The sequence below is a fragment of the Schistocerca gregaria genome, chromosome X, assembly GCF_023897955.1.
Source record: "Schistocerca gregaria isolate iqSchGreg1 chromosome X, iqSchGreg1.2, whole genome shotgun sequence".
NCBI lineage: Eukaryota > Metazoa > Arthropoda > Insecta > Orthoptera > Acrididae > Schistocerca > Schistocerca gregaria.
The window spans coordinates 751024419-751038825 of NC_064931.1; positions in this window are offsets into that span (position 1 = coordinate 751024419).

Genomic DNA, 14407 nt, shown 5'->3' on the forward strand with positions numbered 1-14407 from the left:
TACCACAGTGGTACAAGTTTATACACCAAATAGCACTGCAGATGATGAAGAGATTAAAGAAATGTATGCTGAGATAAAAGAAAGTATTCAGAAAGTTAAGGGAGATCAACATTTAAATATGAGGGGGGGGGGGGGGGGGACTGGTATTCGACAGTAGGAAAAAGAAGAGAACAAAAATTAGTAGGTGAATATGGACTGGGGGAAGGAATGAAAGAGAAACTAAATGGTAGACTTTTGCACAAAGCAGAGTTTAATCATTGTTAACAGTTGGATTAAGAATCTTGAAAGGAGGTTGTATATGTGGAGGAGACCTGGAGGCACTGGAAGGTTTCAAATTTATATAATGGTAAGTCAGATTTCGGAAGTAGATTTTAAATTGTAAGACATTTGCAGGGACAGATGTGGATTCTGACCACAATTTATTAGTTATGAACTGTACATTAAAATCAAAAAAATTGCAAAAAGATAGGAAATCAAAGAAATGGAGCCTGGATATGTTGAAATAACATGTTGAGAGTTTCAGAGGGGGCATTAGACAACAAATGACTAGAAAAGGGGAAAGGAATACAGTAGAATGCAAATGAATAGCTTTGAGTGACGAAATAGTGAATGCAGCAGAGGATCAAATAGATGAAAAGTCAAGGCCTAGTAGAAATCTTTTGATAACGGTATTGAGTTTAATTGATGAATAGAGAAAATATAAAAATGAACAGGTGATAGGCAATAAAAAGGACTAAAAATTACATGGACAGGAGACATAATGGCTAAACAGAAATGGCTAGAGGAAAAATGTAAGGATTTAGAATCATATTTTATGATAGGAAAGATAGTACCGCCCAATAGGAAAATGACAAAGACCTTTGGAGAAAAGAGAAGCTGGTGTATGAATATCGAGAGCTCTGATGGAAAACTAGTACTGAGCAAAGAAGGGAAAACTGAAAGGTGGAAAGGATATATAGAGATTCTATACAAGGGAGATGAACTTGTAGGCAATATTATAGAAACAGATGTAGATGAAGGTGAGGTAGGCAATATGATAAAGCAAGAAGATTTGACTGAGTACTGAAAGACCTAAATCAAAACAACACCCAGGAATAGATGAATTTCAGCCAGAACTACTAATAGCCCTAGGAGATGCACATGGCGAAACTATTCCATCTGGTGTGTAAGATGTGTGAGAAAGCTGAAAAATCCTCAGACTTCAAGAAGAATGGAATAATTCCAACTTCAAAGAAAGCCGGTGCTGACAGGTGTGAATATTATCAAACTATCAGTTTAATAACTCATGGTTACAAAATGCTAATATGCATTCTTTACAGAAGAATAGAAAAAGTGGTAGAATCCAACCTCAGGGAAGATCAGTTTGTATTCCAGAGATATGTAGGAACATGTAAGACAATATGATGTTTCTAGAATTTGTAGAATTAGATAAAGGTCTTGACTTTGTTGACTGGCATACTCTCTTGAAACTCTGAAGGTGCCAGGGGTAAAATACAGGGAGCGAAAGGTTATTTACAGCTTGTACAGAAATGGGACGGCAATTATGAGGGTCGAGGCCATGAAAGGGAAGCTTTTGTTGGGAAGGGAGTGAGACAGACTTGTAGGTCTGTGGCGGAATCGACTGAAGTTTTGTAAACTCAGCTTCTCACATCCTCCCAGAAGAGGAAATCCATTTGTGTCATGTCTGGTGGCCGAGATAGCAGTGGAATAGGACCACCACAACCAATCCATTGTGTTCCAAATTGTACTTGAGCGAGGTTCCTAATGTCATGTGCAAAGTGTGCCAGCATCCTGTCATGTTGAAACCACATAGCTCATGGATTCTTTACAGCACATCTTCTAGGAACTGTGGGAAGACTTGTTGAAGGAATGTTTTGTAAATGACTCCATTCAGTCTGTTAGGATGTAGGCAAGATCCAATCACAAAATCATTGACAATACCAGCCCATACATTGACAGCAAATGTCTGTTGCTAGAATCGACATGAGTGCATGTGAATTTTTATCGGCCCACACATGGCTATTCCTGCTGTCAAACATACCCTCTCTATATACATGGCCTCATGTTAATCAACACGAAATCAGGAAAACTGAGTTTTTCTGTACACTGCTGAGGAACCAATTTGCAAACACCCTCGAAATAAGAAGTCCATTCCACAACCTCCAACTGAAAAGGTAGGGCTACTGGTAGGCATCAACAACCAATTCCTGAAGAGACTTCATTACTCTTGGTCGAAACCTGTAGTTCCCAACAAGCGACAAACCTGCAGACAGCGAAAATCCTTCAGGGATGTGCCATTGAAACTGAGCTACACACCACCTTGAACTACAGCTAAGGTGTTGTGATGTGCAGGGACATACCCAAAAAAGAACTGAAAGATAAATGGGCTCAAGAAGGTACTGCTAACGTGTAAAATATCATGAGGAGAATAAATGGGGATCTGGTAAAATCCGACTCCCTTATCCTTATGTTCAGTAGCACAAAATGTCCAGGCAGACTTCCTTTGCTTAAGTATGAGGCCCCTTCTTCCCAACCCGATGTGCTCTTTCAAATTCCGGCACTTCGGGCATGCCACTTCAGGACATAAGAGAGAAGCAGCAGGGACTGTAACATATATCTTGAAGAACGGAAGATACAAGAGCTTAAAACTACAGAGTGCATCTCAATGATAAATCCAAAAAAATGTCTGAGAATAAGGCCGTATCTCATTAGCTTCCACTCTTAAAAAGCCTGTTGAGAAAACTGATGCTGCTACACAGACAGAGGTTGCTAGTGTCAGCACTGGTACCTGCGTTTGACAACACGCTTGTGCTGCTGCAGTTATTTCGAAGACCATAACCCCTCCCTCCCTTCCAAACATAAGGAAAGGTCGTGATTGCTGACATTGTAGAGCTCCCTGTCCCTCCAAAGTGTTCAGTCTGGTCCACTGTGCAGCAGTGCCGCAGTTGTGGCTCTCAAGTCCCCCCAGGCCAAAAAAATCGAAAGCAATTTGACGAATGAGGAGGGAAGTAAACAGTCCAACGATGTTGACTTCTTCTATCTGCCATTCCTCCTGGTCTTTCTTCTGAGCTGGTGCATCTTGATGTCTGCCTGGAGCACTTATCCAAGACAGCTTCCACCCTTTGCAGGCTCTCCTCAATGGCAGCAAGGCAGGGTGAAAGTGTGTCCTCCATGATAAATAGCTTCCATACTATTGTGAAACATTAACGAGGATACATGTGGAGGAACTGAAGCTGCCAGGAACCCCTTCCTCTGTCCTTGTGTTTACAGGAAACAAAGACCCAAGGGAGGGGTTTCTTTGTTCATCAATAACACATAGCACTCGCCTGCTCTCTCCTTGGTAACTGACCTAAAAGCAGTAGCCATTGATGTTCATGTAGGTCAAAATATCACTATCCGCCCCCCTGTATACACCTCCAAGGGATGTGACAGCCTCTGAGGCTCTCACAGGCCTTACAGAACGAGTCCGCCTCCTACTGGAGAAATTCGGTGCCCATAGTGTACAATAGGGCTCGAATTATACTTGCCCTAGGGGTAGAGTTTTGGAGAGCGTCATGATGTTTCAGGAGCTGAGCATTCTCAACACTCATTTATTGGCTGCTACTGGGTCGTCTGCAGCCACTGATCGACCTCTCTTTCTGCTCTCCAGGCCTCGCACACACTGCTCAGTGGCAAGCAACCGATGACCTTCAGTCCCGTGACCACTTTCCACTGTTGATCCAACTACCAGATGGAGCATTATTGGAAAGGAAGCTGCTGAAATGGATGGTCAGCAGTGCTAACTGGGCATTGTTCACCCAACTGTCTGTGTTTGAACACCAAGGCAGCGTCCAGGAAAAGGTGGACCACATCACTTGCGTGATCCACCATGGCACTGATTTATCAATCCCAAAGTCCTTAGGTTATCTTAGGAAATAAACTATATCTTGGTGGACTGATGAGTGCAGCTCAGCAGTCTGGGTCAGGCGTATTGCTCTATGAAAGTTTAAAGACCCAACTCGCTTTATTTGTTCATGAGACCCAGAAAATATTAGATACAGGCTCCCAGGTAGATGCCATTTTCCTTGACTTCCAGAAGCCGTTCGATTCAGTTCCACACTGTCGCCTGATAAACAAAGTAAGAGCCTACGGAATGTCAGACCAGCTGTGTGGCTGGATTGAAGAGTTTTTAGCAAACAGAACACCGCATGTTGTTCTCAATGGAGAGACGTCTAGAGACGTTAAAGTAATCTCTGGCGTGCCACAGGGGAGTGTTATGGGACCATTGCTTTTCACAATATATATAAATGACCTAGTAGATAGTGTCGGAAGTTCCATGCGACTTTTCGCGGATGATGCTGTAGTATACAGAGAAGTTGCAGCATTAGAAAATTGTAGCGAAATGCAGGAAGATCTGCAGCGGATAGGATAGGCACTTGGTGCAGGGAGTGGCAACTGACCCTTAACATAGACAAATGTAATGTATTGCGAATACATAGAAAGAAGGATCCTTTATTGTATGATTATATGATAGCGGAACAAACACTGGCAGCAGTTACTTCTGTAAAATATCTGGGAGTGTGCGTGCGGAACGATTTGAAGTGGAATGATCGTATAAAATTAATTGTTGGCAAGGCGGATACCAGGTTGAGATTCATTGGGAGAGTCCTTAGGAAATGTAGTCCATCAACAAAGGAGGTGGCTTACAAAACACTCGTTCGACCTATACTTGAGTATTGCACATCAGTGTGGGATCTGTACCAGGTCGGGTTGACTGAGGAGATAGAGAAGATCCAAATAAGAGCGACGCGTTTCGTCACAGGGTTACTTGGTAAGCGTGATAGCATTACGGAGATGTTTAGCAAACTTAACTGGCAGACTGTGCAAGAGAGGCGCTCTGCATCACGGTGTAGCTGATGGAAACAGAGGCCGCGGCTGAAGGTATCCAATTGAGAGCACAGCATGAGGATACAGAGTGTAGTTGAACTGCTTAGTCGACGAGCAACTCACAACAGTGCTAGTGGTAGTGATACAAAACAGAACAATGGCAACGATAAACGAAGCAAAATTGCTTATCTACAACAACAGTTGCTGAAGTTGACTTTTCGTCAGAAAGGAACCTAAGGGATTTTGCAGTTGACAAAGAAGTGGCTGATGAAATGTTAGCATTCCTGCAAGATGGATGAGTGGACTGTATGGTGTCATATATGCTTGACTGCGCGAACGGTGTACATGAGGAGTACAATGATGACGATACATGTTCAACAAGTGAAAGTAATACTGAAACAAGTGTCGAGCCATGTAGTTCGTCATCCTTGTCAGTCAAGGAGCCACAAATCCCATCTCCAGACAATCATTGTCCAAGGAGCGGGTATTAAGCACAGTTACGGACATGGAAGACCTTCCGTTCCACAAAAAAAAAAAAAAAAAAAAAAAAAAAAAAAAAAAAAAAAAAAAAAAAAAACGAACAAACTGCGAATAAGTCTACAGCAATATGACCCTGTAGTGCATGAAAACAATTGTGGATATTGAAGAGAGGACAAGACGCACTTGTTATAAAAAAAATATAAACAAATTTCGATAAGGCCGCGCACTTGTTACAAAAAATGGTGTTTGCGCGTTTCAAGGAATACAATTTACAGGATGTGCAAGACTGTGCCCTGCTATGTTATGCACATCAAATTGTGCGTGACATAGATTATAGTAATTTCAAGGGAAACGGTGGACGTTTACATAACTCCAAACAGTGCTAAAGAATCGGAAGACGCGAGGTAACATTTCAAACAAAGGGTCAACTTGATGAAGCACAGCTCACTGCACTGCGGAATCGGCCTGAAAATTTGTATATGAGATAAATAATCTATCCCATCCTTCAGTAAGGAATTTGTTTTCAACCCCGACCAATTGAGATTTGGAGACGAAATGCGTATGAAAGGAACCCTGGAAATTAGAGGTACCAAGAGAGTTGTATCAAGATCATGAATGCCTATACAATTATTCCGACTGTTAATCTGGATGGTAGATTGGGCAGAAAGTTATATATTGTACCACGAGAAGTTGGAGGTGCTCTGCTCCCCTACGATTCTTTCTCATGTGCTGATCTTTCAAGGGCTGTAGGGAATGTTTATATCACAGCAAACAAGAGAGGGGGAAATGTGTGTAAGGGAGCTACAACTATGGTATGAGCCCTGCTTTTGGCCAATAGATGGTCAAAATAACTTACTCGTGCTTGATTCCTCGTCTGCTTATAAAAATCGTGCTCCTTTCAACCACACTATACCTCCTGAAAAGTGTGAGACATTGCAGTTCATATATCTGGAACAACCGGACAAATTCAGTCTCTGGATGTTTGTTTTTTTCGTGCCTATAAAACATATTATCGCACTATGCAGCTACACCCTAAAGAGTAGCCCGTTTCATGATAAGCTCCACACCAGAATGTTTTGCACTCAGTTATGTGCCAGCACATCCTTCACTTCTCATCACCTCATTACACCAATATGATTCCATACGCATTATTTAAAAGTGGGTACCTAGCTGAACGTCCTATATGGTTTGTAGCTCCCAAGGCAGTCACCTTCGATACTGATGGTGTGAACATTTATGATCAGTGTGGTGCACCATTTTTCATTTGGTGTTCATGGTGCAAGTTAAGGGTTTGGTTTGGATATTTCTTGAATGTCGACTATGCCCATTTTGTGACAAGTAATACACACATCTCATAGAACGTTGATCTGTGCACCTCGCAGATAATCATTTTCTGTTGCCCTCCTGATGCACATGGTGAGCCATTAGCAGCTAAAGTTTTTACTGCCTTAATTGTTAAGGCAACACTTTCAAATGAGCCTTACTAAAGACTGAACTTGCGATCTCGCACTCAACAGGTTCCTTGTGAGTCTCACAACTGCTGTTTCTGCATGTGGGAGCTGTATTCAGCACTGTCTGGGGCACGTGATACTGTACCTGGTCACGACCAAATCCAGCACAACATGCTTCAACATTTGCAAGTAGCGTAAAGGGAAATCCTACTTGAAAGTTTTAATAAGGCAGACAGGTGACTTTCCCAAATCGTGGAGAGATAATTTTAGATATCTCCCCTCAAACCAGGAAAAGACTGAACGTGTACCAGTAGTTACTGGAGTGTCACCTTAATGAGCTGTGTAGGAAAAATCCTGGAACGAATGGTTAAACATAGTCTAGCCTGGGCTAGGCAACTCCGTAGCCGCTCTCAGTGTGGATTCAGGAGGTTTCAGTCAACTGTCGGCAGCCTGATCCTGCTATAGGTGGCTATTAGCAGGCTTTCCCATGTAATTATCATTGTACTGGTGTAGTACGTAAGGTGTACGACACTACTTTTAGATGTAGTATTCTAGGACTTTCATGACCACTGCCCCATCTTCATCTGGTTCTTCCCACCTAAGAACTTTTTTTAGCCGCAAGTTGGTGACCTGCTGTCTGATTGTTTTGAGCAGGAGAATGTCATTTCTCAGGGCATTGTTTTAAGTTTCACCTTCTTTGCCATAGCCATCAACAGAATCACATCTACAGTAAGGAGTCCTGTACAATGCTCCTTGTGGGGGAAATGTGCAATGAGGTAGAGTGCCGTGGCACTCGCGTCAAGGCACGGACCGTGAGCCAAAATCTTGGCCACCCCTACTGTAGACCGATCCCAGAACCCCTCCTCTGAATCCTCCTCCCCTGATATAATTTTTAAAATCCATAAATCTAACCTTCCTGGATGTCTCATCAGAAATCGTTACTCTGTTCTCCACAAAAAAAAAAAAAAAAAAAAAAAAAAACAACTCTGCAGTTGTCCCCCAACATCTCCAACACATTGCCCACAGCATAATTGCCTCTATTAAGAAAGCAAATCACTTTCTTAATTGCTTCATCATTATCCCCACCCCATTTCCCCCTGGATCCTTTGTTGTCATCGTTTATGTCACCTCCCTATAAACTAGCGTCCACCATTCCCATGGCCTTGCCACAAGCGAGCCCTGTCTCTCACAATGTCCTGCCAGCTCTAGACCCATCACTTCAGTCCTTATACTCATAACCAACTATATCCTCATACCCACATAAAGAAATACATGCCAATCTGTAGCACAGCTTATAGTTTGCAGACCTCGCATTTTAAGTGGACTTGACAGCACAGTGTCCAGAGTAAGACAGTGCAAGGTAAGAAACAACTTCTTTCTGATTTGACAGGGACAGATTTAAAGGGAAAATCGCGTCGTAGAAGGGAGATATAGACTATGTAAAGAAAACCTCCCTAGCCTCACAGGGTCGTAAATCCATTGTCAATTTTAGGTTAATCGATGATATCTTGATTATTTGTGTCCACAACCAACGTACATTATCCTCGTTCATTCACAGCTTCAACAACGTTTCTCCAATCAGTTTTCCGTGGTCCATTTCAGCTCAGCATGCGCATACCTGGAAAGTTACTTCGAAATCTCCAATAGCTCCATAAAAGTCACTGCCCATACAAAGTCCACATATCATCAATGGTACCACCACTTATATAGCTGCCAATCCTTTCAAATTAAAAAGTATGTCCCATTTAGGCTAGCTATCCATGGATGGGATATGTACAAGGACGAGCAATATGCCGACAGTCTCATTAGAACTTTAACAGATAGGCACTATCCTCCAGTCCCAGTATGCAAGTAGTCTCCATCCATATATACACATGTTCGTCATTCTCCAGTCACCCCTGTGACACAGTTGTAAGGGACCAACCCCTCAGTACCCAATATGAACTGAGACTGAAACCAATTAGTCATATACTTTTCTAGGACTTCAACTACCTTTCTTTGTCCCCTGAATTTTCAGAGAATGCTTTTAAAGTGGTATAAAGGAAGTTCTTTCTCGCCCAGCACTTAAGAAATTTTAATTTTCCAAAACTTGTAGGATGAATAAAATCTCGTGCAACTATTATGCCATGACAACAATACAGCAAAATTTTCTCTTAAGTCCCAGCTGTTTCTTAGAGGCACCTGGTGTACAATAGCAGGATCTAATTATGCACTGCCTGATGAAAAAAGTGAGGCACACAGACGACACATACACACGATCAGTGGAGCTGCAATTCTCTGTGACATGTAGAATAGCGATCAGAGACCTTTAGTGTAGTTACCATGCCTGGTAGGGTATATACAGGCATGAACAGCCGTAATAAATAAATCACCAGGTCCTGATGGGATTCCAATTCGGTTTTACAGAGAGTACACTACTGCATTGGCTCCTTACTTAGCTTGCATTTATCGCGACTCTTTTGCCCAACGTAAAATCCCGAGCGACTGGAAAAAAGCGCAGGTGACGCCTGTATATAAGAACGGTAGAAGGACGGATCCACAAAATTACAGGCCAATATCCTTAACATCGGTTGGTTGCAGGATTCTCGAACATATTCTCAGTTCGAATATAATGAATTTCCTTGAGACAGAGAAGTTGCTGTGCATGCGTCAGCACAGCTTTAAAAAGCATCGCTCCTGCGAAACGCAACTCGCCCTTTTTTCACATGATATCTTGCGAACCATGGATGAATGGTATCAGATGGATGCCATATTCCTTGACTTCCTGAAAGCATTTGACTCGGTGCACCACTGCAGACTCCTAACTAAGGTACGAGCATATGGGATTGGTTCCCAGACATGTGAGTAGCTCGAAGACTTCTTAAGTAATAGAACCCAGTACGTTGTCCTCGATGGTCAGTGTTCATTGGAGGTGAAGGTATCATCTGGAGTTCCCCAGGGAAGTGTGGTAGGTCCGCTGTTGTTTTATATCTACATAAATAGCCTTTTGGGTAGGGTGGATAGCAATGTGCGGCTGTTTACTGATGATGCTGTGGTGTACGGGAAGGTGTCGTCGTTAAGTGAGTGTAGGAGGATACAAGATGACTTGGACAGGATTTGTGATTGCTGTAAAGAATGGCAGCTAACTCTAAATATAGGTAAATGTAAATTAATGCAGATGAATAGGAAAAAGAATCTCATAATGTTTAAATACTCCATTAGTAGTGTAGCGCTTGACACAGTCACGTCGATTAAATATTTGGGCGTAACATTGCAGAGCGATATGAAGTGGGATAAGAATATAATGGCAATTGTGGGGAAGGCGGATAGTCGTCTTCGGTTCACTGGTAGAATTTTGGGAAGATGTGGTTCATCTGTAAAGAAGACCGCTTATAAAACACCAATACGACCTATTCTTGAGTACTAATCGAACGTTTGGGATCCCTATCACGTCGGATTGAGGGAGGACATAGAAGCAATTCAGAGGTAGGCTGCTAGATTTGTTACTGGTAGGTTTGATCATCACGCAAGTGTTACGGAAATACTTCAGGAACTCGAGTGGGAGTCTCTGGAGGAAAGGAGGCGTTCTTTTCGTGAATCGCTACCGAGTAAATTTAGAGAACCAGCATTTGAGGCTGACTACAGTACAATTTTACTGCCACCAACTTATATTTCGCGGAAAGACCACAAAGATAAGATAAGAGAGATTAGGGCTCGTACAGAGGCATATAGGCAGTCATTTTTCCCTCGTTCTGTTTGGGAGTGGAACAGGGAGAGAAGATGCTAATTGTGGTACGAGGTACCTTCCGCCACGCACCGTATGGTGGATTGTGGAGTATGTATATAGATGTAGATGTAGAACAACCACAGATGTTGAGTGACATTTGTAAAGTACACGGAAATGCTGCATACTCATATGAGGCAGCATTATCAGCACCTGACAGAGTTCTAAAAGGGCCTCATTGTGGATTTCCATTTGGCTGGCTGGTCGAATCTTACAATATCCAGATTTGTAGGGCATTCGGATGTGACAATGTCCTAATGCTGGACTGTAAGAAAACGTGAGGGCAGGCATCTTCATTGTCAATGTTCCAGTCAGCCATGTCTGACCACTACCAAGGAGGATCATTGCATTGTGCACAGAGAATATTATGACCCCTTCACGTCCGTGCCTGCATCCAAGAACGAATAATGGGCTTCTTGCAACATTCTGTGTCACTGCACACCATTGGTCAGACACTATAAGCAGCCAAGGTAGGAGATTACTGCCCCAGGCATATGTTGCTGTTAACACCACAACATAAATGGCTGTGTTTGGAGTGCTGCCATAACTGGGAGGCATAAACTGCTGATGAATGGTGTTGCATTGTTTTCAGCGATGAATCATGGTTCTGGACAAACCTTGGTGACATCGTTCGTGATTATGGCAGTAACTAGGGCAGAGATCCCATTTCTTCCAATATTTTAAGATGCACAGAAGTGTTACTCCTTGTGTGATGGTGCGGGGAGCCAACAAGTATGACTTCAGGTCACAGCTGGTAGTGATTGATAGAATGCTAATGGCACAATAGTATGACATACAAAATCGGCATCCTCATATGTCACCTCGCATGTGACAGTATTGTGGCTCCATTTTTCAACAGGATAGTACTTGTCTTCACATGGCACATGCATCTGTCAAGTGTTTGCATGATGCTGAGTTACTCTCATGGCCATGAAGATCCACCAGATCTGTCTCCAATAGCATGTGTGTCGGACCAGCTCAGACATCAACTCTGTCCCAGTACCAGTGTCCATGATATGAAGGACCAATATAATACACCTTTTCCGCAGACAAAAAATGAGAACTATAAAAACGTCTTTGTTATAGCAGCTTTACGATAATCTGTGAAAAAAAGCTTCCGATAAAAAACAACAGGCCAAAAAGGACAGGTCCAAAGCCATCAGATCTTGTTCTCTTATGGTATGGATGTCAGCGTCTGCTGGATGGAATTATAAAGTACCTCAAGCAGTATCCCCTTCACTGCAGACACACCACCACAGAGGAGAGACAGAGGAAAAGACAGAGAGGAGCCTCGCCACAAAAATGGTCTCTATACTACAGTGGAACATGAAAAGGAACATGTAGAGGAGCTATGACTGTTAGCTTAGGATGACCCATGCATAGACACATTTTCAGCTTTGACACACTTAAGCTATATGGTTATGTCCTCCACAAAATGACAACCTTAGTGGAGAGAGAACAAAGGGGGGAGCGGCTATTTTCGTAAACAATGTGTACCACACTTCGTCTCTCACATTCATCACCACCAGCCTACAAGCAGTAGTTGTACCAATGCATATGAATCATAGGAGAAGAAATGCTTCGTGGCTGTCGTACACTCCATATTTATTAGTCTTGACCTTTCGACGACTTCCTCAGTCGTCATCGTCTGGAGATATTTCAGTGGGCCAGTAGGTACTTCAGTTGCCTGAATTAGCTCATGGAGATGTCACAGAGTCCTGGAACTTCCATATGATACCAGAGATAATGTCGATATCTGAGGCTGAAGAACATTGGTAGCAATGCTGATTCCGTTAGATGGTGGATGCTTCAGCTGATTTCTCTGTTGCTTGTCAGCATCAAGTGCCCCTTTCCAAGTACCAATAAGGGTGTGGACCACTGTCTGGGTTAAAGCTTTTGTTACATGTTCTGATTTCAACGATTTCTTTGACGACAGAATCCCATTAGGTAGATAGAAGCATGGGATAATATTTCCGTCTCATCAAACATAATCGTGCGTTTGGTTATGAGGCTGTGTTTGCCAACAGCAGATTTTATGTAATTACGATATTAAACATGAAATCGGTGCTCTGTGCAGCATTCTGAAATCGTTCTTACTGATTGACCAATGTAACTGCTACTGGATTCACAAGGTGTTCCAGGCAGGAATTCATCAAATGTGAAGAGCTTTCAGCGGATGGCCAACCGCCATCTTGTCTGCACCTCCTGTCGCGTTTGGTGTAGGTTCAGGAGGTATCACTCCATCTTTGAAAACTTAGTCCTCCTGGAAGTGGTCACGCAACAGGCTTTCCTGCATTGGCATCACTTAATAACTATGTTTTTTGACATCCAAAGCTACCTGGAAGCTTGAGAAGTCCATACAGCTCCATGAATGAGGCTTTAGAACATATCTTCCAGTCTTTATATTGTCCTTCTCCCCCCCCCCCCCCCATGTTATTTTAGATATTGAGTCGTGATGCCCTCTCTGACCACTTCTGACCACTTTGAACAAGAGAATGGCTATGGCTATGGCAAGACAGTCACACATAAATGATACCTCAGAATTTTGAGTTTGACAGTCTTGCTGTAGCCTTTAATAGTGAAATATCGCCTGAAAAAGATCTGTCAAGTGTTATTCTTTTGTGGATGACTTCTCTGTCCTTCATTGCTCCTCCAGACTTGCAGCAATAACCCATCCATTACAACTGCCAGATAGGACATTGGAGAAATGGAAGAACAAGGTTTTTTTAAATTTGTTTTAAAATTTATTTTTAAACGAGAAGTTTGTCTGCGCCCACTTTAACCATTCACACTATTTTTAACTTCCCTGAGTTAAAGGTGGGAGACACTGTTCTAAATTTTGGAGAAACAGGCCTCACATTTGATTTTAAGCTGGACTAGTTGCCAAGCCTTAGGGGCTTGAAAGCACACTCTCTAAATGCACTATTTTAAATTTGCTTCATTCGCTCACGGGTGTTGGGTCGGATAATGTTGTGCAAGCTGGTCATCATCTTCAGGTGCTTGTTAACGTGTTGCTTCAGTGGCTCGCCAATATATGCGCTTGCTCGGTAGAGAAGCGCAGGTGTGAAGGGGTGGGACTGTAACGTCGTTGTAGACGAGTCAGAGTACGGCGACATCCAATGCCTCCTACTGAACAAACGGGACAGGGTCTTCGCATGAGCGATGAGGGGTAAAGCGCCGCCGCAAATCGCAGCCCAGCAGTGTGTCGGCGCCCAGCTAAAGTGCCAAGACTCTGATTCCCCATCTGTGTTGACTTGGTTTCGATCGTCTGCGGCCGGTGACGCGTTAGCGCCGCCAGTGCTGGTTCCCAAGTCTTGCTGAGTTAAAATCCAGTGTCTCTATTAATCAGGTCGTTGCTTATACATATTTCGACTGCTTCTTCAATTATGGAGTTCCAGTACATGGAGGCGGACAAAAGGATCTTTGTCTCTCCATATTTCGTGCTATAGTCCATGTCAAGACAGCTTTTAGCAACAGCAGGCTTTTCTGGCTGATCCAATCTGGTGTGATGTCTGTGTTCAGTACATCTGTCTGTAACAATTCGATATGTCTTGCCACTGTATGATTTCCCACACTGGCACGGGATTTTACATATCCCTGGTCTCCTTAGACTGGACTGTCTTTAATAGAACCTAACATCGTTTGCACTCGCGCTGGAGGGCAGAAAACCATTTTCTCTGCTGTCTCTTGAAAAGCCTGCACATTCTGAAGGACACACAACCAAAATAGGGTAGAAAAACCACCCTCGCAAAGTCCTCCATGTCTTTTGGCTGTTCTTGTGGTTTAGTGCACGCAGGTGGAAATGCATTACAGATCTGTTTATGAGAGTATCCGTTAGTATTGGGGC